We start from the raw sequence: 10,782 nt of genomic DNA on the forward strand, positions 1-10,782 counted from the left end.
AGGCAAGGTGTACATAGCCTGTGTCGGTTAGTCACCCCATAGGCAAGGTGTACATAGCCTGTGTCGGTTAGTCACCCCATAGGCAAGGTGTACATAACCTGTGTCGGTTAGTCACCCCATAGGCAAGGTGTACATAGCCTGTGTCGGTTAGTCACCCCATAGGCAAGGTTTACATAGCCTGTGTCGGTTAGTCACCCCATAGGCAAGGTGTACATAGCCTGTGTCGGTTAGTCACCCCATAGGCAAGGTGTGCATAGCCTGTGTCGGTTAGTCACCCCATAGGCAAGGTGTACATAGCCTGTGTCGGTTAGTCACCCCATAGGCAAGGTGTACATAACCTGTGTCGGTTCATCACCCCATAGGCAAGGTGTACATAACCTGTGTCGGTTAGTCACCCTATAGGCAAGGTGTACATAGCCTGTGTCGGTTCATCACCCCATAGGCAAGGTGTACATAGCCTGTGTCGGTTAGTCACCCCATAGGCAAGGTGTACATAACCTGTGTCGGTTAGTCACCCCATAGGCAAGGTGTACATAGCCTGTGTCGGTTAGTCACCCCATAGGCAAGGTGTACATAGCCTGTGTCGGTTAGTCACCCCATAGGCAAGGTGTACATAGCCTGTGTCGGTTAGTCACCCCATAGGCAAGGTGTAAATAACCTGTGTCGGTTCATCACCCCATAGGCAAGGTGTACATAGCCTGTGTCGGTTAGTCACCCCATAGGCAAGGTGTACATAGCCTGTGTCGGTTAGTCACCCCATAGGCAAGGTGTACATAGCCTGTGTCGGTTAGTCACCCCACAGGCAAGGTGTACATAACCTGTGTCGGTTCGTCACCCCATAGGCAAGGTGTACATAGCCTGTGTCTAAATGAATAGTTGTGAAATGATCTGTTGGGTATTGCTACCATGATCAACTTGTTTTTCTTGCTTTTCGATAACAGGGTCAGCATTGGTTACTAACGCGGATACACCCACTTCCTATTGCAAAACAGAGCTTGCAGCTCAACTTCCTGAATTGAAACTGAAATTCTGAGCTATAACAATTTCACATAGGCTTAACATAAACATATGTTCTAACCCTTGACCATGTGCAACAACATGGTAACTGCCAGATGATAATACAGCCATCCACTTTGCATGCAAAGTTATTTTCAGATCACATGTTAATGGCGGTAGGCTGAACCACGCTAACACTTTTCCTCCCTCCCACTCACTCCTGAAATGTCACCTCTGCCCAACAACAAATATCCCTTCCCTCAGCAGCATTAGCTTCTTATGAAGACTTTCCTTTCTGCTGTGACTCAACTGTGAGGATTCTGAGTAAGGGGGTTGACTCTTTTTCAAGCACTATGAACCAAGGCCTTAAGAGGTACAGCGGTGTGGGTTTACTTTCAGAATTACATTGTTAGAAAGAGTGAAAAAAACTACCTGACAAAGTGAAAAAAAGATATACAGTACCAGTCAAAAGTTTGGACACACCTACTCATTCAAGGGGTTTTCCTTATTTTTACTATTTTCTATATTATAGTATAATAGTGAAGACATCGTAACTATGAAATAACACATATGGAATCATGTAGTAACCAAAAAAGTGTTAAACAAAGCAAAATATATTTTATATTTGAGATTCTTCCAAGTAGCCACCCTTTGTCTTGATGACAGCTTTGCACATTCTTGCCATTCTCTCAACCAGCTTCATGAGGTAGTCACCTGGAATTTACATTTACATTTAAGTCATTTAGCAGACGCTCTTATCCAGAGCGACTTACAAATTAATACATTTCAATTAACAGGTGCACATTGTTAAAAGTTAATTTGTGGAATTTCTTTTCTTCTTAATGCATTTGAGCCAATCAGTTTCGTTGTGACAAGGTAGGTTGTGATATACAGAATATAGCCCTATTCGGTAAAGTCCATATTATGGCAAGAACTGCTCAAATAAGCAAAGAGAAACGACAGTCCATCGTTACTTTAAGACATGAAGGTCAGTCAATCTGGAACATTTCCAGCACTTTGGAAGTTTCTTCAAGTGCAGCCGCAAAAACCATCAAGCTCTGTGATGAAACTGTCTCTCATGAGGATCGCCACAGGAAATGAAGACCCAGAGTTACCTCAGCTGCAGAGGATAAGTTCGCTAGAGTTACCAGCCTCAGAAATTACAGCCCAAATAAGTGCTTCAGTGTTCAAGTAACAGACACATCTCAACATCAACCGTTCAGAGTACAGTCGTGGCCAAAAGTTTTGAGAATGACACAAATATTAATGTCCACAAAGTTTGCTGCTTCAGTGTCTTTAGATATTTTTGTCAGGTGTTACTATGGAATACTGAAGTATAATTATAAGCATTTCATAAGTGTCAAAAGCTTTAATTGACAATTAAATGAAGTTGATGCAAAGAGTCAATATTTGCAGTGTTGACCCTTCTTTTTCAAGACCTCTGCAATCTGCCCTGGCATGCTGTCAATTACCTTCTGGGCAACATCCTGGCTGATGGCAGCCCATTCTTGCATAATCAATGCTTGGAGATTGTCGGAATTTGTGTTAGTTTTTTTGTCCACAAGCCTCTTGAGGATTGACCACAAGTTCCCAATGCGATTAAGGTCTGGGGAGTTTCCTGGCCATGGACACAAAATATCGATGTTTTGTTCCCCGAGCCACTTAGTTATCACTTTTGCCTTATGGCAAGGTGCTCCATCATGCTGGAAAAGGCATTGTTCATCACTAAACTGTTCCTGGATGGTTGGGAGAAGTTGCTCTCTGAGAATGTGTTAGTACCATTCTTTATTCATGGCTGTGTTCTTGCACAATGCCAAGTGTCGGCTTGAGTGGTGTAAAGCTCACCACTATTGGACTCTGGAGCAGTGTAAACATGATCTCTGTCGGGATGAATCGCGCTTCACCGTCTGGCAGTCCGGTGGATGAATCTGGGTTTGGCGGACGCCAGGAGAACGGTACCTGCCCCAATACATAGTGCCAACTGTAAATTTTGGTGGAGGAATAATGGTGTCGGACTGTTTTTCATGGTTCGGGCTAGGCCCCTTAGTTCCAGTGAAGGGAAATCTTAACGTCACAGCATGCTATGACATTCTAGACATTTCTGTGCTTCCAACTTTGTGGCAACAGTTTAGGGAAGGCCTTTTCCTGTTTCAGCATGACAATGCCCCTGTACACAAAGCGAGGTCCATACAGAAATGGTTTATCGAGATCAATGTGGAAGAACTTGACTGGCCTGCACAGAGCCCTGACTTCAACCCCAGAGAACAGATTTGGGATGAATTGTAACGCAGACTGCGAGCCAGCCTAATCGTCCAACATCCATTGCCCAACCTCAATAATGCTCTTGTGGAAAGCCTTCCCAGAAGAGTGGAGGCTGTTATAGCAGCAAATGGGGGGGGACCAACTTAGATGTTCCACGAGTAGGTGTCCACATACTTTTGGTCATGTAGTGTATGTTCTATAGAATTTGACGCACCTACGTGCAAACACACACACACAGTTGAAATAAGCAACAAGACAATGTCAGGTTTTCTTAATAAAAATAATTCATTTCAGGACATATAAATAAGTATTGAAATGCACAGTACAGATATTATTTGATATTAATAAATACTTAACAAAACAAAGCTTTTCATACAATACAGGTTACACAAAAATGTCTCACAACTTTTGCATGTTTTGTTACAACTTTGCATGTTTATGTGTAACATTGGAATGTCGTCCCTATGTATCTCAAGGAAAGTACCAGAGCAGCTTATTAAGTATTGTGTAGTATGTAGTGGTCTGAACGGGGTTCAGACCCATAACCAAAGAGCATGTACTGACAACTAATTACCCTTGTAATATATTATATTATGTGTATCATCTGCTTAAAGCGCAGATCTATATCTAGGCTGCCATAAGTCTAATCAACAAAATACATTTTTTGCAGGCGTCAGATATGCATATTGAACAGATGTCAGATATGCATATTGAACAGATGTCGGATATGCATATTGAACAGATGTCGGATATGCATATTGAACAGATGTCAGATATGCATATTGAACAGATGTCGGATATGCATATTGAACAGATGTCAGATATGCATATTGAACAGATGTCAGATATGCATATTGAACAGATGTCAGATATGCATATTGAACAGATGTCGGATATGCATATTGAACAGATGTCGGATATGCATATTGAACAGATGTCGGATATGCATATTGAACAGATGTCGGATATGCATATTGAACAGATGTCGGATATGCATATTGAACAGATATCGGATATGCATATTGAACAGACTTCAAAGATGCCTTAGTTAAGAGGTCAAATCAATGCTTTGAAGACGATGGCATGTTTTTGGGCAGGAAGGAAATGTCAGTTCAAATATATAGATTTAAAAGAAGAAAACACAGGCATGTCAGTTTTATATCAAACAGAGTAGTAGAGTGAGGCATCATGTGAGCAGAGCAGATTTCAGCAGAGCCCCTATGATAAAGAGGTACTATACTGCAGGCCAAGTTCTATGGGTGGTGAGGTATTTTACTGCAGGCTTGTATTTGTATTTATTATGGATCCCCATCAGCTGCAGCCAAAGCAGCAGCTACTCTTCCTGGGGTCCAGACATGCCACAGCTACAAGGTATGAACCAAGCTACGGGCTGTGTTGCTGTTTTTCCCCACAGATGTTTGTTAACGTTCTCCCTCCCTCCATACTCTGAATGAGGTGTTGAGCTCTACGGGGATTTCTCCTGGATTTATGTTCTCCTTCCTCTGAATGAGGTGTTGAGCTCTACGGGGATTTCTCCTGGATTTATGTTCTCCCTCCTCTGAATGGGGTGTTGAGCTCTACGGGGATTTCTCCTGGATTTATGTTCTCCCTCCTCTGAATGAGGTGTTGAGCTCTACGGGGATTTCTCCTGGATTTATGTTCTCCCTCCTCTGAATGGGGTGTTGAGCTCTACGGGATTTCTCCTGGATTTATGTTCTCCTCCTCTGAATGGGGTGTTGAGCTCTACGGGGATTTCTCCTGGATTTATGTTCTCCCTCCTCTGAATGGGGTGTTGAGCTCTACAGGGATTTCTCCTGGATTTATGTTCTCCCTCCTCTGAATGAGGTGTTGAGCTCTACGGGGATTTCTCCTGGATTTATGTTCTCCCTCCTCTGAATGGGGTGTTGAGCTCTACAGGGATTTCTCCTGGATTTATGTTCTCCCTCCTCTGAATGGGGTGTTGAGCTCTACAGGGATTTCTCCTGGATTTATGTTCTCCCTCCTCTGAATGAGGTGTTGAGCTCTACAGGGATTTCTCCTGGATTTATGTTCTCCCTCCTCTGAATGGGGTGTTGAGCTCTACAGGGATTTCTCCTGGATTTATGTTCTCCCTCCTCTGAATGGGGTGTTGAGCTCTACGGGGATTTCTCCTGGATTTATGTTCTCCATCCTCTGAATGAGGTGTTGAGCTCTACGGGGATTTCTCCTGGATTTATGTTCTCCCTCCTCTGAATGAGGTGTTGAGCTCTACGGGGATTTCTCCTGGATTTATGTTCTCCCTCCTCTGAATGAGGTGTTGAGCTCTACGGGGATTTCTCCTGGATTTATGTTCTCCCTCCTCTGAATGAGGTGTTGAGCTCTACGGGGATTTCTCCTGGATTTATGTTCTCCCTCCTCTGAATGGGGTGTTGAGCTCTACGGGGATTTCTCCTGGATTTATGTTCTCCCTCCTCTGAATGAGGTGTTGAGCTCTACGGGGATTTCTCCTGGATTTATGTTCTCCCTCCTCTGAATGAGGTGTTGAGCTCTACGGGGATTTCTCCTGGATTTATGTTCTCCCTCCTCTGAATGGGGTGTTGAGCTCTACGGGGATTTCTCCTGGATTTATGTTCTCCCTCCTCTGAATGAGGTGTTGAGCTCTACGGGGATTTCTCCTGGATTTATGTTCTCCCTCCTCTGAATGAGGTGTTGAGCTCTACGGGGATTTCTCCTGGATTTATGTTCTCCCTCCTCTGAATGAGGTGTTGAGCTCTACGGGGATTTCTCCTGGATTTATGTTCTCCCTCCTCTGAATGAGGTGTTGAGCTCTACGGGGATTTCTCCTGGATTTATGTTCTCCCTCCTCTGAATGGGATGTTGAGCTCTACGGGGATTTCTCCTGGATTTATGTTCTCCCTCCTCTGAATGGGGTGTTGAGCTCTACGGGGATTTCTCCTGGATTTATGTTCTCCCTCCTCTGAATGGGGTGTTGAGCTCTACGGGGATTTCTCCTGGATTTATGTTCTCCTCCTCTGAATGGGATGTTGAGCTCTACGGGATTTCTCCTGGATTTATGTTCTCCCTCCTCTGAATGGGGTGTTGAGCTCTACGGGGATTTCTCCTGGATTTATGTTCTCCCTCCTCTGAATGGGATGTTGAGCTCTACGGGGATTTCTCCTGGATTTATGTTCTCCCTCCTCTGAATGGGGTGTTGAGCTCTACGGGGATTTCTCCTAGATTTATGTTCTCCTCCTCTGAATGGGATGTTGAGCTCTACGGGATTTCTCCTGGATTTATGTTCTCCCTCCTCTGAATGAGGTGTTGAGCTCTACGGGGATTTCTCCTGGATTTATGTTCTCCCTCCTCTGAATGGGATGTTGAGCTCTACGGGGATTTCTCCTGGATTTATGTTCTCCCTCCTCTGAATGGGGTGTTGAGCTCTACGGGATTTCTCCTGGATTTATGTTCTCCTCCTCTGAATGGGGTGTTGAGCTCTACGGGATTTCTCCTGGATTTATGTTCTCCCTCCTCTGAATGAGGTGTTGAGCTCTACGGGATTTCTCCTGGATTTATGTTCTCCATCCTCTGAATGAGGTGTTGAGCTCTACGGGGATTTCTCCTGGATTTATGTTCTCCTTCCTCTGAATGGGGTGTTGAGCTCTACAGGGATTTCTCCTGGATTTATGTTCTCCTCCTCTGAATGGGGTGTTGAGCTCTACGGGATTTCTCCTGGATTTATGTTCTCCCTCCTCTGAATGGGATGTTGAGCTCTACGGGGATTTCTCCTGGATTTATGTTCTCCTCCTCTGAATGGGGTGTTGAGCTCTACGGGGATTTCTCCTGGATTTATGTTCTCCCTCCTCTGAATGGGGTGTTGAGCTCTACGGGGATTTCTCCTGGATTTATGTTCTCCCTCCTCTGAATGAGGTGTTGAGCTCTACGGGGATTTCTCCTGGATTTATGTTCTCCCTCCTCTGAATGAGGTGTTGAGCTCTACGGGGATTTCTCCTGGATTTATGTTCTCCTCCTCTGAATGAGGTGTTGAGCTCTACGGGGATTTCTCCTGGATTTATGTTCTCCTCCTCTGAATGAGGTGTTGAGCTCTACGGGATTTCTCCTGGATTTATGTTCTCCTCCTCTGAATGGGGTGTTGAGCTCTATGGGGATTTCTCCTGGATTTATGTTCTCCCTCCTCTGAATGAGGTGTTGAGCTCTACGGGGATTTCTCCTGGATTTATGTTCTCCTCCTCTGAATGAGGTGTTGAGCTCTACGGGGATTTCTCCTGGATTTATGTTCTCCCTCCTCTGAATGGGGTGTTGAGCTCTACGGGGATTTCTCCTGGATTTATGTTCTCCTCCTCTGAATGAGGTGTTGAGCTCTACGGGGATTTCTCCTGGATTTATGTTCTCCCTCCTCTGAATGAGGTGTTGAGCTCTACGGGGATTTCTCCTGGATTTATGTTCTCCCTCCTCTGAATGGGGTGTTGAGCTCTACGGGGATTTCTCCTGGATTTATGTTCTCCTCCTCTGAATGAGGTGTTGAGCTCTACGGGGATTTCTCCTGGATTTATGTTCTCCTCCTCTGAATGGGGTGTTGAGCTCTACGGGGATTTCTCCTGGATTTATGTTCTCCTCCTCTGAATGAGGTGTTGAGCTCTACGGGGATTTCTCCTGGATTTATGTTCTCCTCCTCTGAATGGGGTGTTGAGCTCTACGGGGATTTCTCCTGGATTTATGTTCTCCTCCTCTGAATGGGGTGTTGAGCTCTACGGGGATTTCTCCTGGATTTATGTTCTCCCTCCTCTGAATGGGGTGTTGAGCTCTACGGGGATTTCTCCTGGATTTATGTTCTCCCTCCTCTGAATGGGGTGTTGAGCTCTACGGGGATTTCTCCTGGATTTATGTTCTCCTTCCTCTGAATGAGGTGTTGAGCTCTACGGGGATTTCTCCTGGATTTATGTTCTCCCTCCTCTGAATGAGGTGTTGAGCTCTACGGGGATTTCTCCTGGATTTATGTTCTCCCTCCTCTGAATGGGGTGTTGAGCTCTACGGGGATTTCTCCTGGATTTATGTTCTCCCTCCTCTGAATGAGGTGTTGAGCTCTACGGGGATTTCTCCTGGATTTATGTTCTCACTCCTCTGAATGGGGTGTTGAGCTCTACGGGGATTTCTCCTGGATTTATGTTCTCCCTCCTCTGAATGAGGTGTTGAGCTCTACGGGGATTTCTCCTGGATTTATGTTCTCCCTCCTCTGAATGAGGTGTTGAGCTCTACGGGGATTTCTCCTGGATTTATGTTCTCCCTCCTCTGAATGGGGTGTTGAGCTCTACGGGGATTACTCCTGGATTTATGTTCTCCCTCCTCTGAATGAGGTGTTGAGCTCTACGGGGATTTCTCCTGATTTATGTTCTCCCTCCTCTGAATGAGGTGTTGAGCTCTACGGGATTTCTCCTGGATTTATGTTCTCCCTCCTCTGAATGGGGTGTTGAGCTCTACGGGGATTTCTCCTGGATTTATGTTCTCCCTCCTCTGAATGGGATGTTGAGCTCTACGGGGATTTCTCCTGGATTTATGTTCTCCTCCTCTGAATGAGGTGTTGAGCTCTACGGGATTTCTCCTGGATTTATGTTCTCCCTCCTCTGAATGGGGTGTTGAGCTCTACGGGGATTTCTCCTGGATTTATGTTCTCCTCCTCTGAATGGGGTGTTGAGCTCTCACGGGGATTTCTCCTGGATTTATGTTCTCCCTCCTCTGAATGGGGTGTTGAGCTCTACGGGGATTTCTCCTGGATTTATGTTCTCCCTCCTCTGAATGGGGTGTTGAGCTCTACGGGGATTTCTCCTGGGGGTTTATGTTCTCCCTCCTCTGAATGGGGTGTTGAGCTCTACGGGGATTTCTCCTGGATTTATGTTCTCCTCCTCTGAATGGGGTGTTGAGCTCTCACGGGGATTTCTCCTGGATTTATGTTCTCCCTCCTCTGAATGAGGTGTTGAGCTCTACGGGGATTTCTCCTGGATTTATGTTCTCCCTCCTCTGAATGGGGTGTTGAGCTCTACGGGGATTTCTCCTGGATTTATGTTCTCCTCCTCTGAATGGGGTGTTGAGCTCTACGGGGATTTCTCCTGGATTTATGTTCTCCCTCCTCTGAATGGGGTGTTGAGCTCTACGGGGATTTCTCCTGGATTTATGTTCTCCTCCTCTGAATGGGGTGTTGAGCTCTACGGGGATTTCTCCTGGATTTATGTTCTCCCTCCTCTGAATGGGGTGTTGAGCTCTACGGGGATTTCTCCTGGATTTATGTTCTCCTCCTCTGAATGGGGTGTTGAGCTCTACGGGGATTTCTCCTGGATTTATGTTCTCCCTCCTCTGAATGGGATGTTGAGCTCTACGGGTTCTCCTCCTCTGATTTCTCCTGGATTTATGTTCTCCCTCCTCTGAATGGGGTGTTGAGCTCTACGGGGATTTCTCCTGGATTTATGTTCTCCCTCCTCTGAATGGGGTGTTGAGCTCTACGGGGATTTCTCCTGGATTTATGTTCTCCCTCCTCTGAATGGGGTGTTGAGCTCTACGGGGATTTCTCCTGGATTTATGTTCTCCCTCCTCTGAATGGGATGTTGAGCTCTACGGGGATTTCTCCTGGATTTATGTTCTCCCTCCTCTGAATGGGATGTTGAGCTCTACGGGGATTTCTCCTGGATTTATGTTCTCCCTCCTCTGAATGGGATGTTGAGCTCTACGGGGATTTCTCCTGGATTTATGTTCTCCCTCCTCTGAATGGGGTGTTGAGCTCTACGGGGATTTCTCCTGGATTTATGTTCTCCCTCCTCTGAATGAGGTGTTGAGCTCTACGGGGATTTCTCCTGGATTTATGTTCTCCCTCCTCTGAATGAGGTGTTGAGCTCTACGGGGATTTCTCCTGGATTTATGTTCTCCCTCCTCTGAATGGGGTGTTGAGCTCTACGGGGATTTCTCCTGGATTTATGTTCTCCCTCCTCTGAATGGGATGTTGAGCTCTACGGGGATTTCTCCTGGATTTATGTTCTCCCTCCTCTGAATGAGGTGTTGAGCTCTACGGGGATTTCTCCTGGATTTATGTTCTCCCTCCTCTGAATGGGGTGTTGAGCTCTACGGGGATTTCTCCTGGATTTATGTTCTCCCTCCTCTGAATGGGGTGTTGAGCTCTACGGGGATTTCTCCTGGATTTATGTTCTCCCTCCTCTGAATGGGGTGTTGAGCTCTACGGGGATTTCTCCTGGATTTATGTTCTCCCTCCTCTGAATGGGGTGTTGAGCTCTACAGGGATTTCTCCTGGATTTATGTTCTCCCTCCTCTGAATGGGATGTTGAGCTCTACGGGGATTTCTCCTGGATTTATGTTCTCCCTCCTCTGAATGGGGTGTTGAGCTCTACGGGGATTTCTCCTGGATTTATCCCTCCTCTGAATGAGGATGTTGAGCTCTACGGGGATTCTCCCTCCTCTGAATGGGGTGTTGAGCTCTACAGGGATTTCTCCTGGATTTATGTTCTCCCTCCTCTGAATGGGGTG

The 10,782-nt window shown here is 45.9% G+C and overlaps 1 protein-coding gene and 1 long non-coding RNA gene across 5 annotated transcripts in view; one reads left to right on the forward strand and one right to left on the reverse strand.

Annotated features, from left to right (window-relative positions):
- Positions 1-1,454: 1,454 nt before the first annotated feature.
- The window catches only part of LOC118371013 (regulator of G-protein signaling 17-like), a 373,137-nt gene continuing 363,809 nt past the window's right edge, over positions 1,455-10,782 (reverse strand). The window contains exon 7 of the transcript XR_008071180.1: positions 1,455-1,479. The gene's annotated coding sequence lies outside the window, so the exon portion shown is untranslated. The remainder of the gene's footprint in view (positions 1,480-10,782) is intronic.
- On the forward strand, positions 4,757-9,330 carry LOC127909454 (uncharacterized). 4 transcript variants are annotated; one of them, XR_008071189.1, is made up of 10 exons: positions 4,757-4,881; positions 5,440-5,607; positions 5,720-5,831; positions 6,056-6,223; positions 6,556-6,667; positions 7,165-7,220; positions 7,607-7,718; positions 8,162-8,329; positions 8,442-8,609; positions 9,224-9,324. It is a non-coding gene; the product is annotated as an uncharacterized LOC127909454 (long non-coding RNA). The 4 variants fall into 4 exon arrangements; XR_008071190.1 differs by having other exon boundaries at positions 8,442-8,497; XR_008071185.1 differs by lacking the exon at positions 8,442-8,609 and adding an exon at positions 8,330-8,441 and having other exon boundaries at positions 8,162-8,273.

Source organism: Oncorhynchus keta, chromosome 2 (genome assembly GCF_023373465.1).
Source record: "Oncorhynchus keta strain PuntledgeMale-10-30-2019 chromosome 2, Oket_V2, whole genome shotgun sequence".
NCBI classification, from domain to species: domain Eukaryota; kingdom Metazoa; phylum Chordata; class Actinopteri; order Salmoniformes; family Salmonidae; genus Oncorhynchus; species Oncorhynchus keta.